The 18,858-nt window shown below is 37.9% G+C and overlaps 1 long non-coding RNA gene across 1 annotated transcript in view; it reads left to right on the plus strand.

Annotated features, from left to right (window-relative positions):
* The window catches only part of LOC125280996 (uncharacterized), a 111,850-nt gene extending 97,000 nt beyond the window's left edge, over positions 1 to 14,850 (plus strand). The window contains exon 4 of the long non-coding RNA XR_007187941.2: positions 14,464 to 14,850. This is a non-coding gene — a long non-coding RNA (uncharacterized LOC125280996). The remainder of the gene's footprint in view (positions 1 to 14,463) is intronic.
* Positions 14,851 to 18,858: the final 4,008 nt, after the last annotated feature.

The following is an 18,858-nucleotide window of genomic DNA, read 5'->3' on the forward strand; positions in this document are numbered from 1 at the left end:
TATGTATATATATGAAGATAGAGAAGTTAGAGAATTGGGATGAACCGATGACCAAAATTACTCCAATAGATATGTATGGAGAAAACACTGTACCCAACAGAGAAAGAATACACATTCTTTTCAAACACTCTTGAAGCATTCCCTCGTGTACTGACAAAGGAAATACCACAAATCCCCAGGTTTATACTATGCAGACTACATTCATTGACCACAATGCAATAAAATTAGAAATCAGTAACAAAATATATTCAGAAAATCCACATCAGACATTTCTAAATAAGAATTAGCTGGAAAAAAGGAAATCAAAATGAAAAATTCAAATGATTCAGAACAGAACAAAACTAAAAGCTCAAAATATAAAAGTAGTATATAAGATAAATGAGCTAAGCTTTCAACTCAAGTCACAAATACATGCAAAAAGTAAGATGAATCTTAGTGATAGAAATCAAAATGATAGTTTCCCTCCCCCTGCCCTCCCAATGATGGCTCGAGGCCTAGGCAATTTTGTAGGTCATCCCTACCAGGCCTCTAGGGAGCAAATAGTTCTTCTCTTATACAACTGTTTTAGATTATAGGAAAATGGGGGAAGCCACATAACTCATTTTATGAGGTAAAGCCCTGATTAAAAAAAAAAAAAACACCCTCAAAGAAACAAGAAGCAAATATTCTATATGGATATAAATATTAAAATATGTAAAAATATCAATAAACTAAATCATATAAAGTACAAAAAATGGGATAGTGTCTCTTAAAAATAGGACTAGTAGAGTTTTCTCAGCAATGCTAATAAGGTTCAGCATAAGACAAAATTAGAACCAGAACCGATGTAACTCATTTCAGAAGAGATTAGGGAAGGGGCACCTGGGTGGCTCAGTCCTTAAGGGTCTGCCTTCGGCTCAGGGTGTGATCCTGGACTCCTGGGATCGAGCTGGGAGCCTGCTTCTTCCTCTCCCACTCCCCCTGCCTGTGTTCTCTCTCTCTCTGGCTGTCGCTCTCTCTGTCAAATAAATAAATAAAATCTTTAAAAAAAAAGAAGAGATTAGAGAAACCAAAAAAAGCTTTTGATTAAATCCAATGCCTATTTATGAAATAAACTCATAAAAGTGGGAAACAGGGATGTCTGGGTGGCTCAGTCGGTTAAGCATCTGCCTTCAGCTCTCAGGGTCCTGGGATAGAGCCCCTCATCAAAAAAAGTAGGAAACACCCATAACTTGATAACATTGAGCTGCCAAAACCCAACAGTAAATTAAGTAAAAATTTATTTAAAATTAATTCAATTTAAAATAAGTTTCGTAAATTAACTGAAACTGGGCCTGAATTAGGGTGAAGCAAGTGAGGCACTTACCTCAGGCCCAGGATTTAGCGAGATACCAAAAAACTCGGTAACCAAAATAAATAATATTGGAAAGCAGTAATTTAAACAATCAATACCATGATTGTATTGCAAAAAACCATAATGATTTTTAGAACATCAACCTTTTTTATTTATTTTTATCTTTATTTATTTTTTTTTTTTTTAGAGAGAGAGAGAGCAAGCACATGCAAGAGAGAGCATCTTAAGCATGTTACACACTCAACGGGAGCTGGGCCTGGGGCTCCATCTCACAACCCTGAGATCATGACCTGAACTGAAATCAAGAGTTGGCCACTTAACTGACCAAGCCACCCAGATGCCCCAAAATATCAAAATTTTATTAAAGACCAGGGCAGTGGCAAGCCATATTAGAGCTTGAAGCAAAAGGAAAATTATGTACCTCAATATAAATGTATTTCTTTAAAATGGTTCTTTTATTCCCCAGAAGTAGTTGAAAAAATTATTGAAAATTGTGAGTTTGATAATAGTATGAGTTCCTGTATACCCTCCCAGAAATGTTCTAAGTGCATAAACATACATATTTTTAAAACTTAGGCTCCCACTATATATTTCCATAAATTCTTTTTTCCCCACTTATTCTATTTTGTATACTTTTCCATATCCATAGAGATCACCCACATTCTTTTCATGTACATTATAAGTATCATTTTTCATGCTGTGCATGTAGTCACAGGGTCCTAAGAGCAGAGACCATAAAAATCATATTCCTGAAGCAAGAATGCCATCCTGGATGTACCCTGAGAAATGGCCCTTGCTGTTCTATTTGAAAATTCAGTCTCATAATCTCATTCCAAAATAAAACAAAACAACCTCACATTATTATTAACTTTAAATATGTTTTTGAGGTAAAATTGATATATAGCATTATATTAGTTTCAGGTATATGAAATGATTTCATATTTGTATATATTATGAAATTATCACCACAATAAGTCTGGTTAACATCCATTACCACACATAGTTACAATTATTTCTTGTGATGAGAACTTTTAAGATCTACTCTTTTAGCAACTTTCAAATATGCAATAGAGTAATCACTTGCTGTACATTACATCCCTATGATTTACTTATTTTATAACAGATGTTTGTATCTCTTGACCACCTTTACCCACGTTGCCTCCCCTCTACCTCTACTAAATATTTTATTCACATCAAAAATAGAATTTTACAATTTTATTGTCCTAGGTTTAATGGAAGCAAATTTATCAATAACATTTCCAAACTCCACTCCTTTGCTTCTCTCATTTTCAAATGAGAGAATTACCATTTTGACAATTTTTCTTGGCCAACCTATGGCCTTAAATAAGCACTGTTGGAATAAAAAATAAGATGCAGAATTTCTAAAAAAAAAAAAAAAAAAGAAAAAAGAAAGGAAGAAAGAAAAGAAAAGATGCAGACTTTCTAAATTAATGGAAAAGTAAAAATGCCAAGAAAAAAATTGAGCCATTACAATATATTCAGAAAGGAGGAAAAAAAGAAAATGCAAAAAAAGGCATCAAATAAGATAACAAAAATCAGATTAAATACGTTAATTACATAATAACTATAAAATGGCTATTTTTTTTAAAAGATTTTATTTATTTATTTGAGAGAGAGAGTGAGTGAGAGAAAAAGAGAGAGAGAGTACAAGCAGGGGGAGCAGGAAGCAGAGGGAGAGAGAGAAGCAGACTCCCCACTGAGCAGGGAGCCCTGATGCAGGGCTCGATCCCAGGACCTTGGGATCATGACCTGAGCCGAAGACAGACACTTAACCAACTGAGCCACCTAGGCGCCCCAATGGCTAATTTCTTGATTAACAAAGATTATCAGATTGGATAAAAAAGACATCCTGTATGTACTGTTTGCAAGGTATATGCTTATAACTAAGAGACCCCAAAACATTGTCAATGGATTGAAAAAGAATATCAATAAATGTAAACAAAAAAGAGAGAAGAATGGCCATATTAAAATGAGAACAGTAGAGTTCAAAGTAAAATGCATTAAATGAAACAAAGGTATAAAATCTAAAAGAAAACTGCAGTAGCATTTAGCTTCTATTCAATTAACATAGAAGTGAAACATAAAGCAAAAACTTTTTAAAACAGAGCCAAAGAGAATTTACACAAATTGCAATCATAGTGGGAGACTGACACTTCTTTTAGAATTTGATGGATCAAGTAAACCAAAATTTTTTAAAATATAGAACTTTTGAATAATATCATTAAGAAGCTTGATTTAACTAATATATTTAAACTGTACAGAAAATGTACATTCTTCATATTAACACAAGCTTTGAATTCACTTTATGAAGCTAGCATGACCCTAACACTAAACCTGACAGGGGTAAAGACACACACATCCACAATTATAGCTTGTTCTCACCTATGACTAGAAATAATTACTAAAACATATATGCAGGGTACTCTAAGCAGTTCACATGTACTAACCCATCTAAACTTCACAACAACTCTATTATTGTCATTTTTTTAAAAGAGGAAACACACAGAATGGTTAAGTGATTTGCCCAAAGTCACACTGTGAGTTAGTGGTAGGTAGTTTATAGGAAAGCTGGGATATGAACCCAGGAAAACAGAGTTGGTTCAACATTAGGAAATCTACTAATTCTATTCATTATGTAAATAGAATAAAGGAGAAAAACCATACCATCATATTCATTAATGCTGAAAAGACACTTGACAAAAATCGAAGTTTCTAGTTAACAAACAAAGAATACATTCATGGTGAACTAGAAATAGAAGAGAACTTTCTTTCTTTGTTAGAGAATACATCAAGTCAAAGTAACAGCAAAACACCAGATGTCTTCCCACTAAAATTAGGAACATTAATGATAAATACTTTAAATAAAATGGCAAGCTATACATTTATGTAGAGAGAAAAAGAACTTTGTAGTGATGTCTGGGTGGCTCAGTCAGTTAAGCGTTTGCCTTCGGCTCAGGTCATGATCTCAGGGTCCTGGGATTTCCAGCCCCACATCAGACTCCCTGCTCAGTGGGAAGCCTGCTTCTGCTTCTCCCTCTGCAGCTCCCAGTTTGTGCTCTCTCACTCTCTCTCTCTCTCTCAGATAAATAATCTTAAAAAAAAAGTTTGTAAACAATTCACACATATCAACTACTTACGTTTTGAAAATGAACAATTAGATTCCTGAGTTATTAATCTCTTTGTTTTGTGGGGCTACAGTTTTGGTGATGGTATAGCTATTAATTCTTTTTGGAAAATTTTGCTATTTCTTAGGCCTTTTGTCTATTCAGATAAAGGAAGCGAGCAATAGCATGATAATAGTCCAAATTAAAACTTTCAGGATTTCGTAATTCGTTCCTCATACTAACCAACACACATCTTCTCCCACCCTCTCCCTCAGCTCCAGCTCCAAACCCAGACATTGGTGGTTGGGGTGGGGGATAATTAGGGTTTCCAGATTTGCAAATGATACATCCAATAAGAAGTTAATATCTGAAATATATAATGAGCTTATACAACTCAACACCAAAACCCCACAAATAATCCAATTAAAAAATGGGCAGAGAAACTGAATAGACATTTTTACAAAGAAGACATACAGATGGCCAACAGACAAATGTGAAGATGGTCAATGTCGCTAATTACCAGGAAAATGCAAATCAAAATCAGGTTGAGATATCACCTTATACCTGTCAGAGTGGCTATTATGTAAAAGACAAGAAATTGCAAGTATTGGTGAGGGTGTGGAGAGAAAGAAATCCTGTGCATAGTTGGTGGGAATGTAAATTGGTATACTTACTGTGGAAAATAGTAGATTCCTCAAAAAATTAAAAATAGAATTACCATATGACTCAGTAATTCTAATACTGGGTTTTTACCAAAAAGAAAACTGAAACACTAATTCAAAAAGATACATGCACTCCTATGTTTATAGCAGCATTATTTACAACTGCCAAGATATGGAAGTGCCTGATAAGTGAATGGATAAAGAAGATGAAATTATCCCCATCTTTTCTCTCTCTCTTTCTGTCTACACACACACACACACACACACACACACACACAGAGGAATATTACTCAGTCATTAAAACTGATGGGATCTTGCCATTTGAAACAGCATGGATGGACCTAGAGGGTATTATGCTGAGTGAAAGAAGTCAGACTGAGAAAGACAAACACTATATGATTTTACTCATATATGGAGTTTTAAAAACAAAACAAATAAATAAACTGGCAAAAAGCAGAAGAATCAGACACATAAATGCAGAGAACAAACTGGTGGTTAGCTGAGAGGAAGGGGGTAAGGGGATGGGAAAAATGGGTGAAGGTGGGGGGTAAATGCAGTACTCCAGTTGTGGAATGACAGGGGGAGGGTACAGCGTGGGGAGCGTGGTTAGTGGTATTGTGATAGCATCGCATGGTAACAGACAGTAGCTACACTTACGGTGAGCATAGCATAATATATAGAGTTGCTGAATCACTATGTTGTAACTAATATAACATCATGTGTCAACTATACTCAAAAAAAATAGCACAAGATTTACTTTTTCTTTTTTTTACAGCACTATTGCAGTTCCATTAACTGTGTTCCCTGTGCTATGCCTTTCATCTGTATGACTTGTTCATTCCATGGCTGGAGGCCTGTATCTACCATTCCCCTTAGGAAATGGAGGCACAACATTAACCACAAGAATAGTGTGTGCATGTGTGTGTCTGAAATATATATGTATATATATATAGTGAATTCCCAATTATATTTGTATTTCAGATAAGCAATAATTTTTTTTTTTAGTGTAAGTATGTCTCCTACAATATCTGGGACATACTTATATTAAAAAGTATTCATTATCAGAATGTCCAATTCAACTGGGTATCCGTTCCATACTTTATCTAGTAGACCTAAGTCTGATTGCAGGTTTTAATTCTGTACTGTGTCTATCTGAAGCCATGGCTAGCTACAAGACTGGAGACTTTTCAGTGCCAATTTTTCCTATCTTACTCAAATTTCATTTATAAATTCCATTTACATAGTGAATCTAAGATATTTCTTTTTCAGCACTCTTACATATTGATATGTTTTTAAATATGGATAGGGATAATTATATTTTATTTTATCCCTATCCATCAACCAGTAGACAAATCTATGCGTGTTTAGCTGGAACAAGTAGACCAGTGGGTGTTTTCTAGAGACATTAATAAGAAAGACAGTATTGCTGCAGATGCATTCTCAGTACATACCCGAATAACACGGCCCCAAAGAGCAGTTAGTGCTCCTTTTTAAAAATACCGATTAAATATAGAATTAGGAAATGTATCCTTAGGTGGCAAAAAGTGTTTATTTTCTAATGGTCTTATTTTAAAGCTTTGAGTTTCCTACGGCTTGTATTTAAAAATGTATGTAAATAGACACTGTGAGGCTGAAAGGAAAGAACAGGGCTTTTCACTACCTTAGGACCTGACTTCAAACCGACATTTGACTACTTACTAATGGTGTGATTTTTAAATATGTATGTTTTATTTTGAAAATTTTCAAACCCACAGAAAAATTGAAAGAATGGAACAAAAAAACCCCCTCATCTACTCCTCATTTAGATTCACTGCCAGTGTCATTCTACACACACACGCACACACACACACACACACACACTCAAAATCATTTGAGATCATGTAAACATTCTGTGCCACAATAAATCTCTACCTCAAGGCTTAACTATTTGTTAATAATTCATGCCTGAATCAGCTATTATATTCTGTGTTTATAAAAAGGTGATTTTCTAATCTTGTAATTCCTTCTATCTTTCTTACCTGTCATTCTACTGCAAAGAAAAGCTACCCCCTTCTCTATTCCCCTTCTTCCCATATCATGTAAATTTGTGATCTCTTTTTTTAATTTGGTGTGTTATAACTATCATTTTTCTTTTTCATGATGAAATTGTCACAAATTTGGTCAGCGGGTGGCACTTCTTGCTGGCTCCTGGGTCCTTTTGACATGGCCCCATTAATCTCTGAGCACTTTGTTGCTTTCTAGCACATGATGTTCCAGGCTCACCTTGTACTTGTACTTTTCTTGCCTCACACCTGGAATCATCCATTTCTCCAAGGAGACCTGGTTCCTTTTAATGGGAAATAGTTTTAGAAATCAAGATCTAGATTCTGGATACAATTACAATAGGAATGTTATTTTTTCTAAGCCTGTTCACTGAAAAAGAATATATATACATATGTATATATGTATATACAAACACACACACGTGTATATATATTTTAACATGTGCATCTGTGTATATAACTGTATATGTAATGCATCTTAAAATCATAAGTTCATACTAATATGTGCAATCGAAATCCAAACCGCATGTTTCTTTTTCTATATCCCTTTTTGGATACCCTGCTCCCTCAGTGAAAATCAACTGATGTTTCCAACAATGTCAAAATATTTACTCATTAGCTCTATCCAACATACATGCAAAATAGTTTCAGAATTATAGCACCAATACGACCACCAATAACAAATCTAATAAGTAAAATTATAAAATTATTTGCAGTGTCTTTATAAATCCTACAGAGATATACAACCTAGAGAGTGTGCTTAAAAGTTACTTGAATTAATTTTTTCTCTATGAATATGGTATTAATTTCTCTATTACTAAAATTGTTTGTTTCTATTTCTATTTCATTTTGTGCCTGAATTTTCACACTCCCTTATTTAGTTGTATTTTTTGAGAATATATAACATTGACATGTTTCACAAATCAAAACTATATAAAAAGGTATACTCGGCTAAGTCTCTCCAAATCCCCTCTACCTTGTTCCCACCATAGTTAGGTATACAGTTGATCATAGATATACAGATAGATGATTGACAGATAAATATTCATGTATATTCTTAGCTCACCTTTTTGCACGAAAGGTAGCATGCTATACACATTTTTTTTTTTTTGGTCTTTTGCTTTTTTCACGTAACATTATATCCTGGAAATGATTCCATATCACTTTATAGAGATTTTTGTCATTCCTTTTATAGCTACTATCACTCTCTTATTTATTGAACCAGTCTTTTATGGATAACATTTAGGTTGTCACAATGTTTTGCTACTACAAATAATGCCATAATGAATAAACTCCCGCACACGTAGTTTTGAATTTGTGGAGGTATATTAAGGATAAATTCCAAGGAGTGAAATTTCTGGGCCTGAAAACAAATGCCTACGTAGTTTTGTTAGATGTTGCTAAATTTCCTTCCTAGGGATTATAACATTTCGTGTTCCCACCAGCAGTGAAAAAAAATTTCTTTTTTCCTAGTGCCTAGCCAATACGGTGTGTTGTTAGGTTGCCAGTCTTATAAGTAAGAAGGGATAAATTTAAAAATACTTTAATTTAGAAGTGTAATCATGGGGCGCCTGGGTGGCTCAGTCGTTAAGTGTCTGCCTTCGGCTCAGGGCCTGATCCCAGGGTCCTGGGATCGACCCCCACGTCAGGCTCCCTGCTCTGCTGGGAGCCTGCTTCTTCCTCTCTCACTCCCCCTGCTTGTGTTCCCTCTCTCGCTGGCTGTCTCTCTCTCCGTCAAATACAAAAATAAAATCTTAAAAAAAAAAAAAGTGTAATCATGAATAGGTTACTGAGCGTCTCTGAGTCTTGATTTCCTACTTAAGATAAAAATGCCCATCTTAAAAGGTTGTTCTGATGGCCAAACGTATGTAACAGATAGATTTATGGATGCACTAAAAATCTATGAATGGGCACATAAATACTCAATAAGGGACATTTATTATTAATATATGTGTGGTAGGCAATAAATTTTGAAGTAATTTATTTATCTTAAATTAGTCTTGGTAACTAACATAGAAAACTATCATTCCTATGACAATAGGGAATAATAGAGTCAGGGGCCTTAAAAATTATTAAAGACAAATAGTTTCTATCTCGTATTCCATCTTTAATTGCTTGGTAGTGACTTATGGAGTGTTAGGTTGACAATAATTAAAATGACAAATCTTTGTTTAGCAGGTAAGGTATACCTATTACAGGCATGAATGTGAGGAGTATACACATACTTCCTATCACTGATTTGGTCCAATTCTTTGATTTTTATAGTTGAGGAAAGGAGGGCAAAGAGACTGGGGTATACTATAGATGATACAGCAAGTTAATATGAAAGTCAAGATTAAAAACTAGAATTTCTCACTTCCAGTGTTAGGCTTTTTCCATTGTACCATAGGGCTCTCTTCTCTCCCACTCCCTCCTCTCTCTCTCTCTCTCTCTCTCTCTCTCTCTCTCTCACACACACACACACACACGCCCTCAAGTGTTTGGTGTTTGGTGGGTTTTTCTTTTGTTTTGTTTTTACACAATTTAGCCCTCTTTTGCTGGAAGAATACACTAGACTAATAGTGTGTATGGATTTTACATTTGTAAAACTTTGCCATAATTTGGTTTGTGGGCTGGAGATTGCTCTGTGGTGGTTAAGCAGTGGGAAATCATCCAGTTTGCACAGGAGTGATCCTCCCACGTTTGTAACAGCATGACTACTTGCCAATCAAGTTCCTGGTCCTGGAAATGAGGTGATAAGCTGTGGTGTCAATGAAGAGGAAATGGTTCTCAAGTTCTGGTCTGGGTGACTTAACATGAATGGAAAAGTAAAAGGGTAAACATCTTTTCAAAAACTGATCATTACAGGCATCTTACAGTCTACTGAATCATTGATTCTGTTGTTCATTTTTACTTTTCCAAAGTGTGAGGTCTGTTTGTAAGCAGAGGCAGTAAGCCAGCGTTCACTGTGTGAAGAGCAATATGAGGGGGAGGTAAAGGGTTCCCTGAAGAATAGTTCAGCTGCAGAGGGAGAAAGTGAAAAACAAAATGACAAGCATTTCTACAAAGCAATACAGCAAGTGCAAATTAATAAACAGTTATGCCTTATCAAGCCATCACTTATCTAATGATCTCAACTCTGGAACACAGCCTTAAATCCTGAATAGGCGAAACAGTTTCTGAATACATGAAAACACAAGTTAGAAAATGAGTGCACTTTGCCAGAACCAGCTTGTGTAGCCACAGTTCAGAACACTGTCAGGACTTTGGCTTTTATTCTTGAGAGAAGGAAGACATTGCAGGGCTCTGAGCAGGGGAGGGACATGAACTAACCAACTCCCTTTGTTCCTTTTTTTTTAAATTGAAATAGTTGACATACAATATTAGGTTAGTTTCAGGTGTACAACATAGTAAACCAACATTTATATACATTACGAAGTGATCACCATGGGAAGTATAGCTACCATCTGACCATGAACTAACTCGCTTTGACAGAATCACTTTGCCCACCATGTTGAGAGCTGCCTGTGGATAAGAGGGGTCTGGGGTAGAAGCATGGAGGCTATTGCAACCATCCAGGTAAGAGATGGTGGAGGCTTGGACTTAGTTAAAAAGAGGAGAGTCCATAGGAAGAATTCAGATTCTAGATATATCACAGAATTTCTAGATATATCACAGATTCTAGATATATCACAGAATTTACTATTAGGATGGGTGTGGTATATGAGAGACAGGGAAGAATGTAGGATGACTCCACATTTTTTGTTGGGCGGCTGTAAGTACGGGATTGACAATAAATGAAATGGGAAAGACTATGGGAGGAGCAGTTTAAACAGAAAGATTAATGATTTTTAATGACGGTGCCTTGGTATCAAGAACAAGTTAACATTTTCTTTTTTTCTTTTTTTTTTTTTTTAAGATTTTATTTATTTATTTGACAGAGATAGAGACAGCCAGCGAGAGAGGGAACACAAGCAGGGGGAGTGGGAGAGGAAGAAGCAGGCTCACAGTGGAAGAGCCTGATGTGGGGCTCGATCCCACAACGCCGGGATCACGCCCTGAGCCGAAGGCAGACGCTTAACCGCTGTGCCACCCAGGCACCCCAAGTTAACATTTTCAATAGACTTGGTGGTAAGGGGCAGAACAAATAGGTGATATATCAGTATAGAAAATTTACCTTTGAAAAACAGTTTGGGAAAAAAATACAGTTTAGGTGACTAACCATTGGCAGTTAAAGATATAAGTTAAGGTCTTCAAAATTGTTCCTGGTGTAGAAGAGATCATTCCCTCAAAAAGACAGAAAAATGAAAATGCTTTCATTACTAAGAGCTAAGAGGACACAAAGTACAGGAATGATCAGGTTTAATTGGGTTTATTCAGGGAAGTCTCCTGGAGTAGTTATGGTTTAACCCAGAAGAAAGGTTTTACAGAAGAAAGCGAGGCAGAAGGAATCTTAGAGAAGAGTGACATTCCAGCTTGGAGAATTCAAGAGGCCTCCAGCTAAAAGCCAAGGCCGTCGATTCAGGGAGATAGGAGAGAAAAATGGTCCTGTGAGAGGCTCTGAGAGGCGGTAGTTTGAGCCACTAAGTCAGAAAGTAAGATGAAGAACAAATGGTTAGGCACCAGGATTTCTGGGGCCACCACTGACTTGATGGGCAAGTGCCTACTTCCTCTCCAGAAGGGTTGGCTAAATTGTGTCAAGGCACCTTTATGCCTCAGTTCATATTCTGTAATTTTAAGTGAGACTTCCTCTTCAAGCCTGGGAAGGAGTTATTTTCAGAAGGTATTAACCAACTGCTCATCACCTCCAATAAGGACCGGATGTGAGGAAAAAGAAGAATAGGTTAATTCTAACATAATTTCTTGCCTGTTATTAAATCTCAGAATGAGGTCCTGAAACAATCTGCCACCAGATTAATCTTCTTAAGCACCACTTTGTGTCACTGGCCTTTGCCAAACTCCCATGGTGTCTCATTGCTACCAGCTCCTGTCTCACATGCTCAGACCTCTGTGATCTGGCCCCAAAGTGTCTGGGCAGATGATGCCCACCCCTCTCGTCCACATGCCTAAAGGTCCATTCATACTGGCTGCCCATCATTCTTCCCACAGACATAATGTCAGGAGGCTTTGTTCATGGTAGTACTACCTCTCCTGGAATGTTTGCCCATCCCCGCTTCCCTCTCTCCCAGCTACTTTCAAGAGTTGATAATGCCTTTCTAGGCAGCAGTGATCTATCTCTATATATACACCAGTTTCCAGTTTAGTCTGTATGTTCATTCTTCTTGTTGAATATCCAAAGACAGGTTTTATAGTGTAATATGTGCTGGTTAACTCCAGATACTGATATCGATAAAGTATGTTTCTGTTAGAGTATAGAAACCCAACAAAATGAAAAAAAATCAGAAGCACTAATACACATTCTTTCAGGTTATCAAATACTACATTCAATATACCAAACAGGGGCGCCTGGGTGGCTCAGTTGGTTAAGTGTCTGCCTTCAGTTCAGGTCATGATCTCAGGGTCATGGGATTGAGCCCCAAGTCAGCTCTATACCTCAGCGGGGAGTCTGCTTCTCCCTCTCCCTTTTTCTCTGCTCCTCCCTCTACTCATATTCTCTCTCTCTCTCAAATAAATAAATAAAATCTTTAAACCAACCAAACAAACAAAAGCCAATATACTAAACAAATGAGGATCGGATGTCTTAATAAATCAGCTGAAATTAGGAACTGAAGAGGATAGGAGGGGTGAGTAGAGGAAGGAGAGAGCAATCTAAAGCCTGTGGAATACTTAAGAGAAATGACTTAGTGCCAGATGATGAACTGAACTAGAGATTTCCTATTTTATTTTATTTTTAAATACTTTATTTATTTATTTGAGAGGGAAAGTGAGCGAGCAAGAGAGAGAGAGAACAAGCTAGGGGAGGGGCAGAGAGAGAGGGAGAAGCAAACTCCCTGCTGAGCAGGGAGCCCGACAAGGGGATCATGACCTAAGCCCAAGGCAGACGGTTAACCAACTGAGCCACCCAGACGCCCCTAGAGATTTCCTATTTTATAAACAAGGGTTTAAAACATAAATATATTTCTCAAACTGCAAGAAATGTTTGATTAAAACTTGAGAAAATGCTCTTATTTCACTCTGGGGAGTAAAAAAGAGAGAAAGAGATGATCTCAGTCGTGATGGCAACAAAACTGTATCTCATTAGTGAATGTAGCATAATATGAAGACACAGAATTTCAAACCTGTCCCTCAGGCAACACTTTGCAGTTTATTGATTGTAGCAATATATGCCTAACTCTGCATGGCAGTAAAGTATATTAAATTAAATTCCGCTAGCCTATGACTTGAGATCCCTACATCGAAAGATTGCTATTCTAACCAGTTGAGCATTTTGCATTTCCCCAGCATCGAATGTTTTATAGGTGTCTGTGTTTACAGCAGTCATTTACGTCTATTTTATTTATGATTACTCACTCAGGATGGATGGTCACTTGGTAAGCTCATCTCATTGGAAAAGACACTGGTATTAATAACCTGATTCAATGCAGAGGAAAACAAGTGTCATCATAAACATATATTGATATTCCTTTTTTGTCACCGAGTTTTGAGTTCCTACCTTTCTATATGGCTCGGACCACAGATTTAAAAAAGGAGAAAAAAGAGGACAAAAACTCTCACAAGGAGGACAAAAGCTCTCACGTGTGACAATTGTTTCAAAAACTGAATTTCCAGCATCTCTTTCTTCAAACTAGTCTAAAATATTTTCAACATTTTGAAGAAGTTTTAAATCCCTACTTAGGTAGAAAATTCTATACTTTCTTCTTTTTCTTCCCGGAGGTTCAACCTCTTACATTAACAAAATGACAAAATACAATGTTTTATCATGGGAGAATAATGATAACACTAGTAATGGAAGAAGGGAAGAACCCAAAATGTTCAATTTCAAATAACTAACTCTAACCTTCTCTATGACAGTTATTCTTATGAGGATTTTGTAATTATTAAGAGAGAGAGAGATGGTGTGTGTGTGTGTGCGTGTGTGTGTCTGTGTGTGTCTGTGTATGTTTAGATTAATTTTGAGTTTTTGATGTTGTTTAATCTGCGTCTTTGATGCTTCTTTTTGTTATCCAACAGGGTAATAACAACTGTTTGATGGCCACAGTATAAATACCGGACCATAAACATTATGCTAATCTCACAAGAATAGTTACATGTGAATAACTTGAATGACTAAATAAACATACTGCTTGTATTTGATTTTACACTAATTAAAATAATTTAGTGTTAGATCAAAATTAACTTCTCCCTCATTTAAATTCCTGCAGCATTTAGATGTCCATCCAGGATATATGGCAGACTTCATCATTTCCGGGGAATTTGGAGAGGCAGAGAAAAGGTGGGGAACTTCACTGGTAAGTGAGCCAACTGAACAACCCCTCAGACCAGACAGAGCTAAGCTGGATGGAGGTTTGATGAGAACTAGGTTAAAATCTGTTTTAATAAAGAAAAAGAGAAGAAATGGTGGATAGACATTCTCACACAGCCCCAGTAGCTGACAGGGACCGTGCCAACCAGATCGCCTACATAAAGGCAAAGACCAGAGGAGGGGCACCAATGCTCACCAGAAAGTTCAGCAAAGATATTAAGAGAGAATGGGTAGAGGACAGACAATAAGAAGACCCAGAAAAAGGTGTTCTTTCCACTTATGTTTAAGGGGTGGGCATTCACTATGCCAGTACCAGTCAAATTACGTATGTATCAATTCATATCGATTCTGTAAGTAAGTTGCAAATGAATAAAGAATGAAAAAAAAATTCCTGGGCAGTTATGAGTACCTTTGGCCATTTAGATAATTTTAATTTTGTATGATTTTAAATTTTCACTTAGACAAATGTTTGTGGTCTTAGGAGAATCAAATTAGAAAACTCCTGTGTTTAACCCATGTCAAACCTGATCTTTATGGTACTGGCTTAGCCCAGTTGAGAACACTTAATTAATAAGATTGCTATTTGGTGTCCTCAGTGCAAAATATCACTTGGAAGTATCGTTGTGGAAGTATTTCACCACAACCTGGGGTGAATCTGCTGTTAAGTATCAAGGCTCTCAGTCTTCTAAATTACTATGCCTGGGTCCCACCTACTTTGTCTACTTAGGGAGAGTCCCACAGGTGCCCCATTACCGATCTTTGTTCTCCTCACCTAGAACTTAATTAATAGAGTAGACACCTTCTGCCTGGTAAGCACCGTCTTCCTCGTAGTAAAAACCTAATTCAATTTCTCCTAATGAAAGTTTAATGTATATTCTGCTACATCCTGTGACCCAGCAGGGACAGAAAAACTAAGAGTGGCAGATGGGATAGAATGAGTGATACTGGTGAGATGGAAATTAAGGTGTCAAGCTGCAAAAAGGGAAGCAGAGCCAACTTTAAATGGCAGGAAATACAGCCAAGTGCCAGGGCACTGTATCCAGAGAATACAGTCCTGGCGGGCACTAGTTATCATCAGGAAAAAGAAGAAACGGGGAAGAGAGAGAGAGGGAGGCCATCAACCGAATCTAGAACATTTCATTTCTCATTTAAAAAAAAAGAGAGAGAGAGAGAGATCTAATGCAAACACAGCAAAATGAGAATATTTGTTAAATCTGGGTGGTGGATGCCAGTGTACATAATAAACCAGTGGTTCTCCAAGTTGGGTCCCCAGACCAGCAGCATCGACGTCACTTGGAAACTTGTTAGAAATGCAAATTCTCAGACTCCACCCAAGACCTACTGAATCGCAAACTCTGGAAATGGAACTCAACAGTATGTGTTTCAGTAAGTCCTCAGATGATCCTGGTACACACTAAAGTTTGAGAACCGTGGTGTTAAGAGTATTTTCTGTGCTTGTTTGTATGTTGTTTTAAAATGTCGCAGAGGTGATGGGGAGTCCTGACAGGGGCGTTGGTGGAGGGCAGCTCTGGGGAGAGGTCGAATTATTATGGTTTTAGGGAGAGTTTTAGGAATAGGACCCTGGTGCCCTGCAGGGTGAGGGATGGGGTGGGCAAGGGCTAGAGTAGAACAAAAGTGAAAGGGAGGTTAAGCATGACAAAGTCTCAGGTCCAGGACAAGAAGGCTAGAACGTTGTTAGCAGAGAACATGGTTGGAGACTTAGACCAAGAAACGGTAGGCCTGCTGTGGCCAAGCAGGGCCCACTTCAGCACAGGGCTGCCTAGCTACAGCAGGACTGACTTGCGGCTGAAATGCCCGGGCTACTGAAAGCCCTTCCTTGCCTCCCCTCCTTTGTCCCTGCTTGCCTTGTCACCCAGGACAGACCACAAGCAATCCTGCAGGGCAGGGCCAAGGGGCTCCACAGCAATGGGAGGGCTAGGCTAGCTAAGAGTAAGGCTGGTCATTGCCTTTGGACAGAACTTCTCTGCAGTAACAAAACTCTCCATTCCTTGCCTATTCCAGATCTGAGCAAAAGGAGCAAAGTTAATTTAAAACATTTTTTTAAACTATATTTTCAACTCTATAAAAAGTAACACATTTTAAAATGTACAGAATACAAGTTTCCCAACAATCATGACCAGGAATTAAATATTCACAAGAATCCAAGTCTTCAGATTTGGCCTGAATTGACCCAGATGTTTTTCTCATCTTTTTAGTTTCTCTTATGTCGCTCCTCTCCTACATACTTTCTCTTTCATCCCAGAAAGTTCTTAAAGCTCCTGGAGTTTAAATGCACTGACCCGAAGCTCCCTGCCAAGACATTAGTACTAATGGCCCAGTCTGAAGAGGCTGCTGTATTAAGACATCAGTGCTTGACGCTTCAGTCACACTTACCTTTGTGAAGAATCCCTTATCATTTTACCTCAGACAGTGGATGCTGAGAAGGAAAAAAAAGGAAGGAGCCTGAATTCTAAACTTTTTTTTTTTTTTTTTTTTTTAGATTTTATTCATTTATTTGACAGAGAAATAGCCAGCATAAGAGGGAACACAAGCAGGGGGAGTGGGAGAGGAAGAAGCAGGGTCCCAGCGGAGCAGGGAGCCAGATGCGGGGCTCGATCCCAGGACCCCGGGATCACGCCCTGAGCCGGAGGCAGACGCTTAATGACTGAGCCACCCAGGCGCCCCTGAATTCTAAACTTTTTAACATTGCTTTTGAATTTAGTACAAATGGCACATCATAGATAACTCACTACTTCGATACACACACATACACACTGAAGTTTATAGAAATAAGTGTTTAATCCTTCTCAGAGATTTATTTAGCATACTTTGGAAATGTTTGTGTTACAGTTCTGTCATTTACCAAAGTGCCAGAATAGCATCATGTTTCCTCACAGGGATATCTAAATCTCCAAGATCTACTACAGGCAAACTACTATCATTATCCTGTTTCAGTTATAATCAAGAACTGGTATTCATTTCAGTATCTTCCCTTTTATTCAGTAGTAAAAATTTCTAGGAAGCATGTCACATGGGCTTAAAGAATCCAGAGGAAGTGAAAACTTTCCAAAATGAAAATTCCAGTTTTGTAGGAATAAAAATTATTCTGAACACGAAATTAATGTTCATAGGTGTAGTAGGCAGAAAGCCCCTGTAAAGACGTCCACATTCCAAATCCCCGGAACCTGTGAAAATGTTAGGTTGCACAGAAGAGGGAATGAAGGTTACTAATAAACAGACTTTAGGGAAAGTACCACAGATGACCCAGGTGATCCTGATGTAATCACAAGGGTCCTTAAAAGGAGGGAAATAAGGGTACAGAGAGGAAGTGGAGAGCAACCAGTGACATGGCAGCATGAGGACTTGGACTGAGGTTGCTGGCTCTGAAGACAGAAAGGGGCCACAAGCAAAGGGAAGCAAGTAGCCTCTAGAAGCTAGAAAAGGCAGGGATATGGATTCTCCCCTAGAGCTTCCAGAAGGAGCAGTCTTACAGACACCTCGATTTTAGCCAAGTGAGACATACTTCAGACTTCTAACCTCCGGAATTATAAGGTAATAAATCTGTGTTCTTGCTGTTGTTGTTTTTAAAGATTTTATTTATTTATTCGAGAGAGAGAGAGAGCACAAGCAGAGGGAGCAGCAGGCAGAGGGAGAGGGAGAAGCAGACTCCCCGCTGAGCAGGGAGCCCAACCCGGGACTCTATCCCAGAACCCTGAGATCATGACCCGAGCCGAGGGCAGACGCTCAACTGACTGAGCCGCCCAAGTGCCCTAAACTTGTGTTGTTTTAAGCCAGTAAGTTTATGGGAGTTGGTGATAGCAGCAATAGGAAAGTAATACAGTAGGTTTCTGGGAGATACAGTGGAAAAGTCAGAATCCCCATTTTTCAGGACTAACTTAGGAAACTCACACTGTTGAGGGGGAGCAGGAGCAGGAAGGCAAGGAGGAGGGAGGAGATTTCCTGAGGTTATGCTGGCCGGGTCCTCCTCTTAGTCTCTCTCATCATGAATCTTCTCTTTCAAGAGAGAATTCTAAGAAAGGTGAGAGCTGGTTTGGCAGTTGAAGTCTGAACCCTGACTTCTTAATTTGTAAATGAGGAGATTAGATCAGATCATTTCAAGAGAAAACCAAGCCCATCTTGGAAATGCCCTAATTCCGTCAATGAGGAGATATGAATATGTACTACGTGTATAGAAGTAGTCCAGCACTTCAAGTATCAAAAAGGCTCAAAACTTAAAATCTGTATGTGGTTTGGTTATAACGAATGAGGATTTGGCATATCCTGCTTTATTTCA

The sequence above is a fragment of the Ursus arctos genome, unplaced genomic scaffold (assembly GCF_023065955.2).
Source record: "Ursus arctos isolate Adak ecotype North America unplaced genomic scaffold, UrsArc2.0 scaffold_11, whole genome shotgun sequence".
Lineage (NCBI taxonomy): Eukaryota > Metazoa > Chordata > Mammalia > Carnivora > Ursidae > Ursus > Ursus arctos.